This window comes from Pseudorasbora parva, chromosome 3 (genome assembly GCF_024679245.1).
Source record: "Pseudorasbora parva isolate DD20220531a chromosome 3, ASM2467924v1, whole genome shotgun sequence".
Taxonomy (NCBI): domain Eukaryota; kingdom Metazoa; phylum Chordata; class Actinopteri; order Cypriniformes; family Gobionidae; genus Pseudorasbora; species Pseudorasbora parva.
The window spans coordinates 52465126-52483095 of NC_090174.1; the positions used below are offsets into that span (position 1 = coordinate 52465126).

At 37.4% G+C, this 17970-nt stretch overlaps 1 protein-coding gene and 1 pseudogene across 3 annotated transcripts in view; both read left to right on the forward strand.

The window, feature by feature from the left end:
* Nucleotides 1-3031, forward strand: part of sema4c (sema domain, immunoglobulin domain (Ig), transmembrane domain (TM) and short cytoplasmic domain, (semaphorin) 4C) — a 185360-nt gene extending 182329 nt beyond the window's left edge. For all 3 annotated transcript variants that reach the window (XM_067439430.1, XM_067439429.1, XM_067439428.1), the window contains one exon: nucleotides 1907-3031. The gene's annotated coding sequence lies outside the window, so the exon portion shown is untranslated. The remainder of the gene's footprint in view (nucleotides 1-1906) is intronic.
* On the forward strand, nucleotides 974-1090 carry LOC137072204 (5S ribosomal RNA; annotated as a pseudogene).
* Nucleotides 3032-17970: the final 14939 nt, after the last annotated feature.

Here is a 17970-nt window from a genome sequence, read left to right on the forward strand (position 1 = left end):
TAAAATCATACTTTATCGGAAATTTAATTTGGGAAGCTTGAATGGTTATAGTTCACCCAAACATTTACATTTCTGTCATTAATTCCTCACCCTCATGTTGGTCCGAACCCATAAGACCTTCGTTCATCTTCCGAACACAAAGATATTTTTGATGAAATCCAAGAGTTTTCTGACCCCTCCATAGATAGCAACAGCCACTTTCAAGGCCCAGAAAGGTAATAAAGACATTGTTAAAAATAGTCCATTTGACTATTTGTGCAAAAAAACAACAGAAATAATGACTTTATTTAACAATCTCTTCTCTTTCGTGTCACTCTCCTACGTGATGCATATAAACACCACAATGCTTGCATGTGTTGTTCGGCCAAGTGTGAGTCAGCGTTTGGCGACTAGGAAGCACTGCTCTGTGAATAGCCCAACAACATGAATAGTGTAAGATGGAGGACAAGAGATTGTTGAATAAAGTATTTTTTCTTTTCTTTTTGTGTGCGAAAAGGTTTTTTTTCACTTCATAACTTTAAGGTTAAACCACTGTAGTCAGATGGACTATTTTAACGATCTCTTTACTAACTTTCTGGGCATTATAAGTGGTGATAATGGAGGGGTCAGAAAACTCTTGGATTTCATCAAAAATATCTTAATTGGTGTTCCGAAGAAGAACAAAGGTCTTACGGTTTGGAACGACATGAGGGAGAGTAATTAATGACAGAAATGTAATTTGGGTGAAATGATATGGTGTGAGACCTATTTATTATCATTCAAAAGTTTGTTTCTGAAAGAACTCACCAAGGCTGCATTTTTTTGATCAAAAATACAGAGAAAATGTATGAAATTTAATAAAATATTATTAAAATTTAACATAGTTTTTATTAGAAATCATTTGATTGTGCTGATTAGATGCTCAATGAACATTCTTTATTATTAACATTGAAAACAAGATATTTTTGGAAAATTTACATATGAGGTAGGTTAAACCAGCAGCCACATCACCCTGTAGCCCAAGACTGGTTTCCCACTGAAGCTAAGCAGGGCTGAGCCTGGTCAGTACCTGGATGGGAGACCAACTGGGAAAACCAGGTAGCTGCTGGTAGAGGTGTTAGTGAGGCCCACAGGGGACGCTCACCCTGTGGTCTGTGTGGGTCCTAACACCCCAGTATAGTGATGGGGACACTATACTGACAAAGAGCACTGTCCTTCGGATGAGACGTTAAACCGAGGTCCCGACTCTCTGTGGTCATTAAAAATCCCAGGATGTCCTTCGATAAAGAGTAGGGGTGTAACCCTGGCATCCTGGCAAAATTTGCCCATTGGCCTCTGTCCATCATGGCCTCCTAAAAATCCCCATATCCTGATTGGCTTCATCACTCGGTCTCCTCTCCACCAATCAGCTGGTGTGTGGTGAGCGTTCTGGCGCAATATGGCTGCCGTCGCATCATCCAGGTGGATGCTGCACATTGGTGGTGGTTGAGGAGATCCCCCCTTCTATGTAAAGCGCTTTGAGTGCCTTGAAAAGCGCTATATAAATCGAACGCATTATTATTATTATTAAAAGAGTATGACTATAAAATATATCCTGTGTGTAATCTTTTATAATATGTTTTATACTTTTTTATTTGGTAACACTTTATTTTAGCATCCTTGTTACATTGTTACATCCTTGTCTTACCATAGTAAAAAGAGAAATGCATAATTACAAGCCACTAACCCTTAACCAAACCCTAATCCTACCATAACTTTAGTAGTTCATTAATAATATTAAATACTTAAATATATAATTACACTGTAACAATGACTCTGTAAAATAAAGTGTAACCCCCACATGCTGTTAAAGACCCTATTTTGACTTGGTTTTGTTGTAAGATAAAACCTATAAACTAACTGACTGTATCTTTCTTATCTCTTTCAGTGTGGGCTTTGCAACTCTTAAACAGAGACTAAATACAAAAACAGGGTGAAGAGGAAACAGAGGATATTTCATTCCATTGACTTTGATTGTGAAGACAAATGAAGGAGATTTTGATTATTCGAGACCCTGTGGGTGGAGAGGCACTATGATGCTCATCACTGGTCCATACTTTGTTGCATGATGTTCTGCAAAATATATAATATAAGTTTCAACAGTAAAACAACAGTCTCACATGTTTAAAAATAAAATATGAAAAGAACGTTTCGTACATGTGCCTCTTCACCTTGGGTGAAGCCAAAGCAGACTGCACATATGTTTCTTCTCTGTTTCCTGTTTTTTTCTTTTTAAATTCTCTGCTTTATGTTCTAGAATTTGTCCATTGCACAGAACTCAAGTATTGTCTGAAATCTTTGCTACTACTACTCTTGTTTTGGTGGAATGCTATTCTTTGTGGCATGAGAGCTTTACAATTTTTCAAGCGGCTTTCCATTCTGTCATTCACTCTTTCCTAGTCTACAATCTATTTTCCACCACATGGCATAAGAGCGAAGTTTACACTTGTTAGTCATGATCTTTGTACTGAAAAGTACGCAGAGAAATGTCAGATCAACAAGGACTCAATACTTTCTGCCAGGCCTTCTCAGGGTGGGCTTCTGACTCTCTTGAAATTGTGAAATTTCACTGTTCTTAATTTCAATAATCGCTTCGATAAGCCTGTCAAATGACTTAAAGTCAGACTTTAGTCTGACATACTTTCACTGAGCGACCACAAGTGTTGCATATGCTTGTTTGCATCACGCATGGCTTTTTTTGTACTGACCAGTATTCCCTGCTTGATAAAAAAGCGGTCATCTCAGTTCATTCTGTTCATCTCACATGGCTTTAAATCTGCTGTCTTTTTGTGAGTTTTTGTATTACAAATTTTCTCTTTTCTTGCATTTCAAGATATCTTTACAAATGTTGCTGTTGTTTTTTTCTTCTTCATTTTTTCTTTTAGGTAATTATGTTACGTAACTTATTTTGCTTGTACAAAAAGTTGATATTTATTACCATTGTACATATGCCCTTATTTTTTATATATGTATATATCTACAGAAAATAAAAGTAGAGATCAGTTCACAGTGAGCAGGTTGTGTTTGCTTATATGAGTGAATGTGTTCAGTTGACTTTAAAGACAACCTATTATGCTTTTTTATAAAATTTCAGCTTTCTTTACTACTGTATAACGTTGCCCATGGTCTAGTCTGAAAACGAGGTGTGTTCAGATGCATCGTTAGCATGTAGATAGTTTGAGGCCACTGAAATAGACATTGAAACCTGTTCTAAACCTGGCATAATAATGTTTTTAGTAACATACTTAGCGATAGTAACATGCACCTAGGCTGGTCCACAATACGCGCACACTTTGCTTATTACACACACAGGGTGCAGCAGCACACAAACATTTTAAAAAAATAAAAGGATTCCTCTCAGGAGAAGCGCCCAGTCTTTCTGATCATAAATTCTGCAATGTAAATAGCGAATCAGTCATGGCGCGAGCACAACTGGCTTTTAAAGGGAATGGGAGATGATTGGTTTATTGCACGTTAGGCCCAAAACACACCCATTACTCATTAAGAGTATAGGGACAACCATTTTAGACCATGTGTCCTGTCGTTAAACTAGCAAAAGTGGATTCGGACACGCCCTAGGTGCACTGGCGTCGTGCGCTTTAGACCATGCCCTCAGATTGTTAAAACAGGACCCTTAAACACCTCGATTGTATTCTCAAATTTTCTTCCCAGAACATATATCACAATATTCCTCATTTAAGTAATATTTGCCCAAGGCAGATGCAAAATAAATGGTTTCTTTGTGTTGAAACTCGTGGTTATGATAAGGGTGTGACATTTCAGCTTGAAGCTGTTTATCAATTGGAACACACTGGTCCAGCTGACCATTCAGAGCAGTGTTTTTTGGGTTTTGGTTTTGCAAGAAGACGCTTTATAGAGACAGGAATTAAACAGAGCATTATTAAGAGAGCTGCAACAATGTAAAGTAAGTGCAAAACAGCAGAAAAAAAGTATTCTAGTAGACGCCAAAAATAAAAATAAAAGGACATAATAGGTCTTCTTTAAAATGCCATTGAAATGTCATGTGCGACATTTGTTGGTAATGCAAAATGGCTATAGTGGTTTTCATATTGCTTCTGCTAAACTAAACATATTTCCAGATAGTCACAGTTACACTTTCCTTAATGCTTGGGCAACCACTAGTGCTTAGTATAGATTTTTCTCTTTAATCTGTGCATCTAAACACATGTAGGCAGCAGGGCAGCTACAGCTGTGTCTACACAGCTGGGCCTTCTGCTTGGAACAATCTCTATACCATTATAGGACACCAGTCACAGCTGTCCGTAAAATGAGGAGAAGAAGAAGAGAGAAACAGATCACAGCATATTATTTAACACAATCACAGACTTCACGATTATCACATGAATGTAAATGAACTGAGAATGGTTTAGTAAAAACAACCAGTAATGTGTCATCTTCAAACTGTGGAAAATAGAAATATTACATAAATATGCATACAATATTATCTGCATAGCTTTCTATTAAGTTGACACTATAATATTTCTACCCAGCATTGCAGTACTATGTTGATGTTTCCGTAAAGACATGTTTAATGTTACAAAAGATTTTTATTTCAAATAAATGCTGCTCTTTTAAACCTAAAATTCAAAACCAAACCAACCGTCTCCATTGACTTTCTATTGCCGGAAGCGGCATCCTTCTCCTTTCTAACAGGGTTTTATTGAGTGTCAGGATCCCAAAACTTATATGGCCCTGTATGAAGTCATACAAAGTGGAAAATCCCTGTATGTAGGCTACACTTCTCTCTGAAAAGCGCGCTCACACACCCCCAACCAGCGCAGGAGACTCGAGAGATGAATGTTTCATTAGAAAGGCCCGTTGGATTATTGCAGATCGTTGCAGGCGGTGAGTGAAATAGCTGTTTTGTTGGCAATCGGTGCATAAGTACAGAAGCGTATTGCATTCACTTGAGGTAAAAAATCTACTTTGTTTTTCTAAATTAAAAAGGTTAATTATCTCAGAATTACGAGATAATATTTCATGGGAAAAAGTTTTTGCTCTGAGTCATCTCAGAATTACTAGATCATTTTTCTTTAATAAAAAGTTTTTGTTCTGTTTTTCTAAATTAATGAGATCCCTCAAAATCTTGCCAAGAGCTCTATTTTAGCTGGATTGCATGGAAGTAAACATGTCCCGCCTTTCAAATTTAATACAGTTTTATTTTACTTTGGGTTTGAGACATTGGAAAATACTGCTGTCTTTATGTAATATAAATGGTATTGTTTTTAGTGCGTCAACTTTGTGCAGACACCTCAAGACAGCAGAAAAGAACATTCTGATCTGCTTGACATTGCTATTGCACTCCATGGGGATCCAGTATTTTCAACAATTGCCTGATTGTCTGTTGTGTCACCACGTAGCCAGCCTGAATGCATTTCAAATGCATCATCTTACATCCGTGAAGCGTACCATATCTGATCAACTGATCCTGGAGAAACACAGCAAAGTCTTGAGGTGTCAATGTGTTTTTCAACGGCTCTGGTGCTGATGCGACCGTCATTTTGACAACAGCCAATCACATTACTTGCTGCTTGGACCACAGCACAACAAAGTGCCTTTTTTGACAGCTAGTATGTGAGACGAAATGGATGCCGATTTGGTTGTATATGTGCGAATGCGATTGCCCATGTAGTTGTTGTCAGTGCACTGCACAGGCTCACGCGATGTGGTGCTCGAAGCTGTTGGGTACATTCAATTCGGAAAAAGCACCGACAGCGAAGAGAATATCACGTACTGGTCAGGGAGCTGCATCTGGATGGTTCACTGTTTGAGCAGTAATGAACGCAATTGGCTAGAGTCTGCTCTAGGATATTTGCATACGGCCATCTGATTGGATGACGCCTGCGCTGGCTCTTGAAAAGTTGAGAAATCTTCAACTTCTGCCGCTTGCAACGCGAGTGAAGCGCCGCGACGGAACCCACACTGGCGGCATGCGGTAGAACAGACCAAAACAAAAACAGACATTCATTTCCCACACAGAACGCACATTTCAAATTAAAATCACTGCCGCTAGCATTGTTTTTCAGAGAAACAATATGTGAACTTAGCATGTTTCTTAAATATCTGTGTAATCTCTCCCCACCCGCTTCAAGCGGGACTCGAACCTGGGTCGGCCGGCATGAGAGTTGGACGCTTTAGGAGGTTAAAGGATGCAACCTCAAGTGTTAGTTGCTAGAGTACGTAAGAAGGAAAAATTGTACACACATCCAAAATCTGCACACTGCTCTTTACAGCTCCCAAAAATGTATTAAAACAGACAACGTTTCGACCCAAGGGGTCTTCGTCAGGTTGCTAGACTACTCACATGGTAACTATTAGCTGCCGTCCATTACGTCTGCAAACATATTATGGTATTTTTATGCTTTGGTACAGTCAAAACCTTACAGCACCTTTAAAAAATATTAAAATAGAAACAGTTGTTTTACATTGTAATAATTTTTCTCAACATAGCTATTTCAGTTTTTTTAACAAATAAATGCAGCCTTTTGAGCATAAGCATAATTCACACATTCCCCAAACTTTTAAATAGTGTAAGCCTGAGAAGAGACAATAAGGCTATTTATTTATATTTTCATTGATTCTTTTTTATGACCAATATTCAGGCTGCAGAATTAACTTGTATTAATGTAAAAATTCAATACAACTTCACCGGACCTGCACTTTAAAATCCCCTGCTATAACCAGTTCCATTATTTGTCTGCAAATTCAGCCACAAAAGCTCATAAAGACAAAAGCTGCATTGGGTAACCGTGTGAAGTCCTCTAACAATCTCTGCAGGACCGGTCTGGCCTTGTTACCTTCAATCATTGATGGATTTCCAAGGTGTTTCTGCAGAATGTTCAGTCAAGCACTTCTGGCTCGGGCAGACTAACCTCAAGCCAAGCCTGTTTGCCAAGCTCTCTGCAGATGCCCATCGCTCTGTAATAGAAAAACAGATTTATATATTACATTAATATATGTGTATCCAATTTTATCTGGAACATATTGTCTTTCTATCAGTTAAACAGATAGAAAGACAATATGAAAGACTATCTCTCTCTCTCTCTCTCTCTCTCTCTCTCTCTCTCTCTCTCTATATATATATATATATATATATATATATATATATATATATATATATATATATATATATATATTATATCCACCACCCACTAAAGTACTGTAAAATAGATTTATTTTCATTGAATTAATGCTTGTTGAATTAATGATTTTATTCAGCAAGGACACATTAAATGGATTTTGATGTTTCAGTAAAGACATTTTTAATGTAACAACCTATTTCTGTTTAAAATAAATGCTGTTATTTTGAACTTTCTAGACGCATTTATTTCACATTTAATTGTGTAGTGTGTTAGGGGTTATATTGAAGTGGGAGTGGATTTCAGAATCCTCACTCTTTAAGTGCTTTTCACAATCTTTTCAAAGCAGTTTCACAGAAAATGCATGCAACTACATTACAATTTAAAATGGTTTGGTATTAAAGGAGACTGTCCAAGTTATGTATATTATGTACATACACAAAGCGCACAGTTGGCTAACAATGTATTTAAATTAAAAATTAAATGAAGGCACAGACAACGGGCTATGAGAATTAAGAATGCATGTTGTTATTGATTAGGGTATATAGAATTGAGCATGGGTCATCTGAACTCATCGCAGGAGTTGGAGTAACTGAGTAAGATTATGAGATACTTGGCTAAAGAGATGTGTCTTTAATAGATTATGAGCCCCGAACATTATAAGGAAGTCTATTCCAGAGTTTAGAAGCCAAATGTGAAAACGTTCTAAACGATAAAAAACGTTATAAACGAGCCAAACCGTTTATGGCCTTATAGGTCAGTAGCAATACTTTATAATTGATACCTTAATAACTAGTGTTGGGATGATAAAACTGGTGTTATTTGACCTAGTAAGAACTCTAGCACCTGCATTTTGGATTAATATAGCTTATTTATTCACTATAAAAAAAGAAAAGTTGACATAACTTAAAATTGTAAGCCAACTTGCTGCACAGCGTTTTTGAGTTCACACAACTTTTACACAAAGTAGTTCACTCAACTCCATTAATTGAGTAAATTTGCATGTCTCCCAATTTAAGATATTTTGTTCAGCTGACTGAGCTTTTAGAGTTGTTTTGATTTTGTGTTTAATTTTTTTGTATTTTTTTATGTCACCATCATGGTGATTAGTGTTTTCTTTAGTTGGGCAGTTTGACGACTTTTTAATGATAGTGTTTCTCTGGCGGCTGAATAAGAATTGAATCATTGTGTAGTGGTTGAATTCAGTGATTTTATTACTGAGTTTAATGTGAGCAATATACTATTAACTTTGTTTCATTATGATGCTAGAAAAGAACAAGCACGGTTTTAATCAGGAAAGCTGAACCGATTGTACATTAAGCACTTTGACCTCCTGTGAGATTTACTCCCACAGACATCAAGAGTCAGCCCATGAATCGCAACAATGGTGACATACTTCATGCTGCAATGCATGCTGGGAGCCGTGGATGAGTTTTGAATGATGCACCCAGAATGCATTGTAAACTTGTTGCAACTTGTATGCTTGTTAACTTGCAATTATCGAATTTACAATTAATACTAAGTTGATCCAACAATTGTTAAACCAACTTCTTTTCACTGGTTAAGACCACTTTTTTTGCATTTAATTGTCCAGTTAACTAAAACATAATCATTAGCCTAACTTTTTGTCAGTTGGATTTTTTACAGTGTTGAGGTTGCTTAGGACGCACCCTAGCAGCAGCAAATCTAATCTGCCTGTGAGTGTCGTCTAGCAACTCTCAATACCCTTCTGAGCTGAAATCGCCTAACTCTTGCCGGGCCAATCACATCATGTATAGAGTCAGTGGACGGGGCCATAATGACGACGGCCGAGTTGCGTTTGCGTGCTTCTAGTAAACACAGAAACCGGCGAACGGCGGTCTTTCGAATCAGCTTTGACCGCGACTTTGGAAGACTTGGAGTTAAGCTTTTCTCTGAGAAAAGAACAAAGAACGGCACTGAAGTCATTCTTAAAAAGGGAAGATGTCTTCTGAGTTTTGCCGACCGGATACAGCAAATGTTTAATCTATCAACAAGCTCTGTTTTACCTTCGTTGCTCTGGTTGGTGTACCGCTATCCTAGCGCTTGCAGAGGGAGTTTGAAAGACAACCGTTTATCCCGCCCCTCGGATTGAGCCCAGTCAATGGTGAGTTTCCAGACCAAACATCTTGATGGGGGTCTGGCTTGTCAGGCCAGAGGATGCTGGATAGCCAGCTAGTAATGCATTACAATAATCTTGCCTAGAGGTCATGATTGCATGAACTAACTTTTCTGCATCAAAGACAGATAGCATATCGTCCAATATTTTATATCTTTAACAAACTCTGTCAGCTTGGATAATTTAGAGATTTCATCTAGTCGTGCTGAAATAACTGAGTATCATCGGCATAACTGTGGAAACTAATTCCGTGTTTTCTTATAATATTACCGATTGGCAGCATATATTGAGAATAACAGCGGGCCTAAAACAGATCCTTGCAGCACTCCATAATTTACTGACGTTATTTTAGATTTTTAGGTTTAAATAGACAAATTGGTAACGTTCTGATAGATATGATCTAAGCCACTTTAATGCCTGTCCCTGAGTACCAGTGTAATTTTGTGGACGATCTAAGAGTATTTTAAGATCTATGGTGTCGAATGCACTAAGATCAAGTAAAACTAGTATTGAGATACAGCTCTGGTCAGCAGAGAAGCAAGTTTTGTTGTAATTTTATGATAGGGTCTGAATCCAGACGGAAATTTTTCATAGATAACCTTTTCTTGTAAGTAAGAACACAATTGATTGGACACATTTTTTTCTAGTATTTTAGACAGAAATGAAAGATATGAAATGGGAGATCAAAGACTTCTGAAAAACTTAAAATCATTAAGCAGCACAGAAGTAATAATAATCAGACATGTTTATTGAGCACAAAATCAGCATATTAGATACAATTTGTGGCAAATTTAGATTTGCTCTGCAAGTAGTCTGGCAAAGAGCTCATTCAAACCCACTTCCAATCCGTCGAAATCGCGGCACCAATCAGAAAGGTTGTGGCGGGCTTCTACACGATGATGACAGCGCAGCGACGGTGAAGCAGATATTGTACATTTCAAAGATGGATGCCACCAGGGGCGTGGGACTGGGGGGATAAAGGGTACTGAGTAACCAGGGCCCAAGGCAGGGAAGTCCGTTTTCTATACATACACATACATGGTACGGGGGCCCAGCAAGATGGTTTGTACCCAGGGCCCAAAATTTGGTGCTACGCCCATGGATGCCACCGTGGAACATCACTCGTTTCAGCTATTGCGTCTGTTTTGAGCCATTTAAACTTTTCCTTTTCGTTAAAACCCGAGCAAAGAACAACACTCGGCTACCAGATGTGGATTACACCGGCTACTGTGATGAGGAGGATGGGGAGTGTGATCATGTGCTAACACCACACAGACAGCAGCTCTGGATCTGGCCTTTCTGCACTCTTAGAAGAAAAGGTTCTAAATAGAACCTTAAAAGGTTCTATCGGTGCTACGTAGTTGGAACTCCTAAAAGGTTCACTGCAAAAAAAAAAATTTTCTTACTTAGTATTTTTGTCTTGTTTCTAGTCCAAACATCTAAACATTCTTTAAACAAGAAGTCTTTACTAGACAAGCAAAAGTAATTATTTTGGGAAAAAATAAGTTTTTGCTAAGATAAGAAATGGTTTTTTTTTTCTTTTTTTTTTTGCAGTGTTCTATAGGCCTATAACCCTTTTAGCATAAAAGGGTCTTTGGAGTACACTCAACTATACTTCTACATAGAACCTTTTAAGGGTTCCAAATACGTAGCGCCGATAGAACCTTTTCTAAGAGTGTGTGCTTATTTCCTCACACTTGATCTGTGTTATCATGTATAAATTGTAAATAAATAACTAGCGTAACTATGTACACATCTGAAATGACTGAATTTGAATAAAGTTTGTGAGACACAATTTTCCACAGACTCATCAATATTATTTTATTTTCAAAATATTGCAAATCGATTCTAATCGCAATATAAATGCCTTACAACAGAGGCAAATTCGATCAGAGCTTGATGTTTTCTGTTTCTGTCAATCCGAGATGTTTCAGTCGGTCTGAGATGCAATTAGTTTTTCCAAATTTTGCAAAAATGTTGATGGAGTGGCGGTGGACACCAGCTATTATCATATTTCTTTTACAACAATGGCAAAAGTCGTCAGAAGCCATTGTCAAAATCACAAACAGAGAATTGCTCTCAGATGTTTCTCCGTCGCTCTGCATACGCCATTGACCGTTGGTGATGCATACGTCATACTCCATACGTCATTCCCTTTGGAAATTATTTGTCTATGAAGCCTTGCCAGACCATAACTCAGTTACTACTAATAATGGTCTGGTTTTAACCAGGCCACATATTAGAATGATTTCCGAAGGATCATGTAACAGTAGCTATACCGTCAACTGCCCAGCAATGCAATTTTATATGACTGCATACATTATACTGATAACAATAATGATGATGATCAACGAGTTTGCAACTGGTAAAAAGCAAACCGTCGTGCCAGTTTCAGATTCATCTGAACTGCTTTTATTCTTGGTGGCTGCTGGTTGACACAGCAGATACAGCATTCAGCCACCTCCAAAACGTCTACTGTTTTCAAGGATTGTCACAGCTAAGGCTTTCACGGATGAAATGTACAGCATTTTAAAAATAAACCGTGCTTACCAATCTCTGGTATAAAATGAATTGCATTAGCCTCCTACAAAAACAATGCAAAGTCTCTCAAGGTATTTCTTTATTTCATCCATCCTGACAAAGGATCAATCACAACATGGAAATATTTCAAACATTTTTTGTGCATTATATTCACATCAAAAATAAATTATTTTTTTTACATCACTTGAATGATTACAAAAATGCTTGCACTCTTTGTTTTTTAATTCAAGGCCACCTGGATCTCAAGACTTTATTTCTAAGTGTCCTTCTGTTGGCATCAGGAATATTTACTAAATCACTTTCATACTCATTTATTTAACCAGAACAGACTTCACAGGAAATTGCAAGAACTAGCATTAAAGAAATATCTCCAAAAATGAAAACGCTGTCCCTCGTGTTTCTATATCCCAAAATAATATGAGAGCAAAATGCCAAAGCAATGTCTCATGGCAAATTATAATTATGTTAAGTTTTGGTTATTTTTTTTGGGCGGAAAAGAGGAATCATTCATTTTGATTTCAAGGTGACTTTAATGGTTAATTATCTAATGTGTTTTCCAAAGTCATCACTAGGGCAATAACTCATGAAGGAGTCTTTTGTTTATGACCATCATGTGGCAGGGAAACAATTGTTGTGTATGTGTATGGCAACACATCCATGTTTTTGATATGCAATATGTAATATGCATAAGGTTTGGAATCAAAAATCGTAATATTCCATTGAAAAATAAAAGTCTGGTGTTTTAAAGTGAATTTAAACAGTTGAGTTGACAAAGAAAACTCATGTAACTGTATATTGGATCCATGCAGCTCTTAAAGTGACAGCAGCCTAATAAATCTGATGTCGTCTCTATAATAACATTAATCAAACAACAAAAGAGAAAGAGGAAATTCACTCGCTGTTCTTGACTTAATAACTTTTGTTATACTATATTTGTAATGTATAGTTTATGTATAAAGTGCTGTGTTATTTTACATTTGATTTATTTCTGTACCGGAATCTGTTTATTTCAATCATATCTTTCAGTGTGTTTGCTAATTTGTTTAGGCTATTTGTTATTTTTCTTAACTACTGAGTGTTCACTTGCCTTTAAAAATGCTCGAGATGTATATTAGTTTGGCTGGATGTTTTTGTTCCTTGTGTAAGTGTTCTTTAACCTGTTGATTTGTGTTTCTGGTATTAAGAAAAGTTTTGCAATGCGACTTAGAATAGATGTGATTGTGAAGATATCTAAGCCATGACTTCTCTTAAGTCACTAGAAGCCCTGCTACCATGATAACTGTCACTCTTTTCACAATTGCTCAAAAATGTACTTGTTGGAAACACATTTACATTCATGCATTTGGCAGGTGCTTTGGTCCCAAGCTACTTGCAGTGCATTCGTGATGACCATGATATTGTTAACTTAGATGGAGTCTCTTGGCAATTTTTAGACATCCAAACCTGCTTCCCTACCTGCAAAAAGTACCATACACTATCTATTAGCTTACTAAAAATCTGTCAAAGCAAGGCAAGGCAGTCGTAGGCAGCAAACATGTGCGTTCAAAGAAGACAGCAGACAGTTTCTTCAGACATCCACGCTTAGCTCAGTGTCTCACAAAGAGGCACCTCCAGTCAAACAGAGCACGATATTTCAAGATCACACGATTTATTTCCTTCGAGATGGGGGCTGTTTGCTGTGCCTGACTGAATATCTTAAGGAATAAATTATGACTGATCAGTTTCGTTTAAAGGAGCTTTTGATCTTGCACTCTGCAACCTATAAACCGTGTCATTCTCTTTCACATAAACAGATACAAAATGCAAATTTACTGTTTGGTAGGTTTTTAGACTAACATGGAAAACTATAATTACAAACTGTCTAAATAAGAGAAGGGGATATAATGTGATTATCAGCTAAGCTTTAAAACCCTAACAAGACAAAATATAGCTGTGTGTGTGCTAAAGTTAGAGGCAAACTGCTAATAAGAAATCAAAGTGGCGTTCTGCAGCCCAGATTAACGCTACCACAGGCATCAAAGAATTAATGTGAAAAAACATACAAGTTCTCAACAATATCTGACAGAATTGGGGTGCGCGGCAAGAGCACGTCATAGAGACAGTGACTCAGCAATAACTGTCACTGGATCCAAATGAATGGATATCTGCGGTGCTTATGGTGAAAGTCAATGCTAAACCAATTCTCTCTAACTTTACATGATGTGTGTCAAGCTTTTCTGCTCCGCCCTCATTCACATCATTAGCTCTTAGACACGGCATGTCTATTAGAAGTACTTTGTTTTAAAAATTATAAGATGATTTTATCAACTTGGTTGTCAGATTATCTAGAGTACAACAATCCAGAGGTAATAAATAAAGAATCCAAGAGACAATAGAGAACAAAGAGCACACCAAAATTGAAATAAAGCAATCAAATATAATTGTATGAATTAATTTTTTTTTTTTAATTTAAATTCAAATTAATTTATGAATGTTAATTGCCATTAACGAACTGTCCTTCTCAAAAAATAGCATATCTGATAAAAGTTCATTATTTTCTATAATGTAATGATAAAAATGTAACTTTTGATATATTTTAGATTCATTGTACACCAACTGAAATATTTCAGGTCTTTTATTGTTTTAATACTGATGATTTTGGCATACAGCTTATGAAAACCCCAAATTCCTATCTCAAAAAATTAGCATATCATGAAAAGGTTCTCTAAACGAGCTATTAACCTAATCATCTGAATCAACTAATTAACTTTAAACACCTGCAAAAGATTCCTGAGGCTTTTAAAAACTCCCAGCCTGGTTCATTACTCAAAACCACAATCATGGGTAAGACTGCCGACCCGAATGCTGTCCACAAGGCCATCATTGACACCCTCAAGTGAGAGGGTAAGACACAGAAAGAAATTTCTGAACAAATAGGCTGTTCCCAGAGTGTTGTATCAAGGCACCTCAGTGGGAAGTCTGTATGGAAAAGTGTGGCAAAAAACGCTGCACAACAAGAAGAGGTGACCGGACCATGGAGAAGGAGAAACATCCAGAGCCACCGTGCACAGGCGTGTGCAGGAAATGGGCTACAGGTGCCGCATTCCCCAGGTCAAGCCACTTTGGGCTACAGAGAAGCAGCACTGGACTGTTGCTCAGTGGTCCAAAGTAATTTTTTTCCGGATGAAAGCAAATTTTGCATGTCATTCGGAAATCAAGGTGCCAGAGTCTGGAGGAAGACTGGGGAGAAGGAAATGTCAAAATGCCTGAAGTCCAGTGTCAAGTACCCACAGTCAGTGATGGTCTGGGGTGCCATGTCAGCTGCTGGTGTTGGTCCACTGTGTTTTATCAAGGGCAGGGTCAATACAGCTAGCTATCAGGAGATTTTGGAGCACTTCATGCTTCCATCTGCTGAAAAGCTTTATGGAGATGAAGATTTGTTTTTTCAGCACGACCTGGCACCTGCTCACAGTGCCAAAACCACTGGTAAATGGTTTACTGACCATGGTATTACTGTGCTCAATTGGCCTGCCAACTCTCCTGACCTGAACCCCATAGAGAATCTGTGGGATATTGTGAAGAGAAAGGTGAGAGACGCAAGACCCAACACTCTGGATGAGCTTAAGGCCGCTATCGAAGCATCCTGAGCCTCCATAACACCTCAGCAGTGCCACAGGCTGATTGCCTTCATGCCACGCCGCATTGAAGCAGTCATTTCTGCAAAAGGATTCCCGACCAAGTATATAACTGAACATAATTATTTGAGGGTGACTCTTTTTAATTAAAAATAATTAACTTTTATCACATATGCTAATTTTTGAGAAGGACCTGTATATGTATATATATATATATATATATATATATATATATATATATATATATATATATATATATATATATATATATATATATATATAATACATACATACATACATACATACATACAGGTGCTGGACATATAATTAGGATATCATCAAAAATATTTATTTCTCTAATTCCATTCAAAAAGTAAAACTTGTATATTATATTTATTCATTACTCACAGACTGGTATATTTCAAATGTTTATTTCTTTTAATTATGACGATTATAACTGACAACTAAGGAAAATCCCAAATTCAGTATCTCAGAAAATTGGAATATTACTTAAGACCAATACAAAGAAAGGATTTTTAGAAATCTTGGTCAACTGAAAAATATGAGCATACAGCACTCAATACTTAGTTGGGGCTCCTTTTGCCTGAATTACTGTAGCGTTGCGGCGTGGTGTGGAGTCGATCAGTCTGTGGCACTGCTCAGGTGTTATGAGAGTCTAGGTTGCTCTGATAGTGGCCTTAGGCTCTTTTGCATTGTTGGCTTTGGCATATCGCATCTTCCTCTTCACAATACCCCATATATTTTCGATGGGGTTAAGGTCAGGGTGATTTATTTAGCAATTATTCAGCAATTATTTTGGCTGGCCAATTAAGAAAAGGGATACCATGGTCCTTAACCAGATACTGGTTGCTTTGGCACTGTGTGCAGGTGCCAAGTCCTGTTGGAAAATGAAATCTGCATCTCCATAAAGTCGGTCAGCAACAGCATGAAGCATGAAGTGCTCTAAAACTTCCTGGTATATGGCTGCATTGACCTTTGACCTCAGAAAACACAGTGGACCAACACTGTGATTTCCAAAAGAAATGCAAAATTTATTTTCATCAGAGAACATAACTTTGGACCAGTCCAGTCCTTTATTTCGTGATCCCAGGTCAGACTCTTCTGACGCTGTCTGTTGTTCAAGAGTGGCTTGACACAAGGAATGCAACAGCTGAAGCCCATGTCTTGCATACGTCTGTGCGTAGTGGTTCTTGAAGCACTAACTCTAGCTGCACTCCACTCTTTATGAATCTTGTGAATCTGAATCTGAATTTTTGAATGGGTTTTGTTTCACAAAATCCTCTTCAGAGTGAGGTTATCCCTATTGCTTGTACATTTTTTTCTACCACATATTTTCCTCCCCTTCGCCTCTCTATTAATGTGCTTGGACACAGAGCTCCGTGAACAGCCAGCCTCTTATCCAATGGCCTTTTGTGTCTTGCCCTCTTTGTGCAAGGTGTCAGTAGTCATCTTCTGGACAACTGTCAAGTCAGCAGTCTTCACATGATTGTGTAGCCTACAAAACTAGACTGAGAGATCATTTAAAGTTTTGAGTTAGTTAGCTGATCAGAGTGTGTTTCTGATTAGAGAGAAGTTTTTGATAATATTCTAATTATATGACTATAAATATATATAAAAAACAGGTCACAGTGACATTCAAAAAGTAAATAAAATGTAATAAAATAGTGCTCTTGATTATGTCTATAATCGTTTAATCTCTGCTACTCTTAAATTTGTGTTCTACTTTTATGCCTCAATCAACCTTTGCGTTTATGCTGCTTATTTGTAGCATTAAATTAGCTTTTTTTTAGTCAAACAGATAATGTTGTGATGCCTTAACAAACAAATGCTGCTGTTTAAGTCAAAAAAGAAGTTGTCAAAATAAGAAATAGAAAGGCATATTCATTATTAATTGTATTAACCCATCAACCCATGAAATGTCAGTTTATGAGGAAACATTTAATTGATCATTTGAGAGAACCATAGCCTGAAGCTGCCTCCTTTGTGTCTTGAAACACCTGGGCTCCCCTGGCATGTACCACTGGCTCCTGTTGGTGCTTTTCAGCTCTACATTCAACACAATAAGACCAGAGCATCTCCACGCCAACCTGGCAGAGACAAACATCCAATGAGTCTTTATGATAAACAAAAAGTCTTTGTGACGCATTAACGTCTACCTGTCAAACCTCATATCTGCAAAAACTCTTGACAGACCTCGGGGTTCTCTACTCCCTCATAACTACTGCACATCTGGATAGACCCTCGAGCAACTGCTAATATATGCAGAACACGTCACTCAAAGTGACATCATCACTATATCAATGATGTATCCACACAAACGTCTGATCATATACGTCCTACACTACCATTCAAAAGGTAGAGGTCCATCTTTTTTATGGTTTTAACGAAGGCTCTGTAATGCTTACCAATGTTTCATAAAAACAGTAATATTGTGGTATATTACAATGTAAATGTATTCATGTGATGGCAAATCTGAATTTATAGCAGCCATTACTCAGTATATCAGTGTATTCAGTGTCTGAGAAATATTTCTTATGTT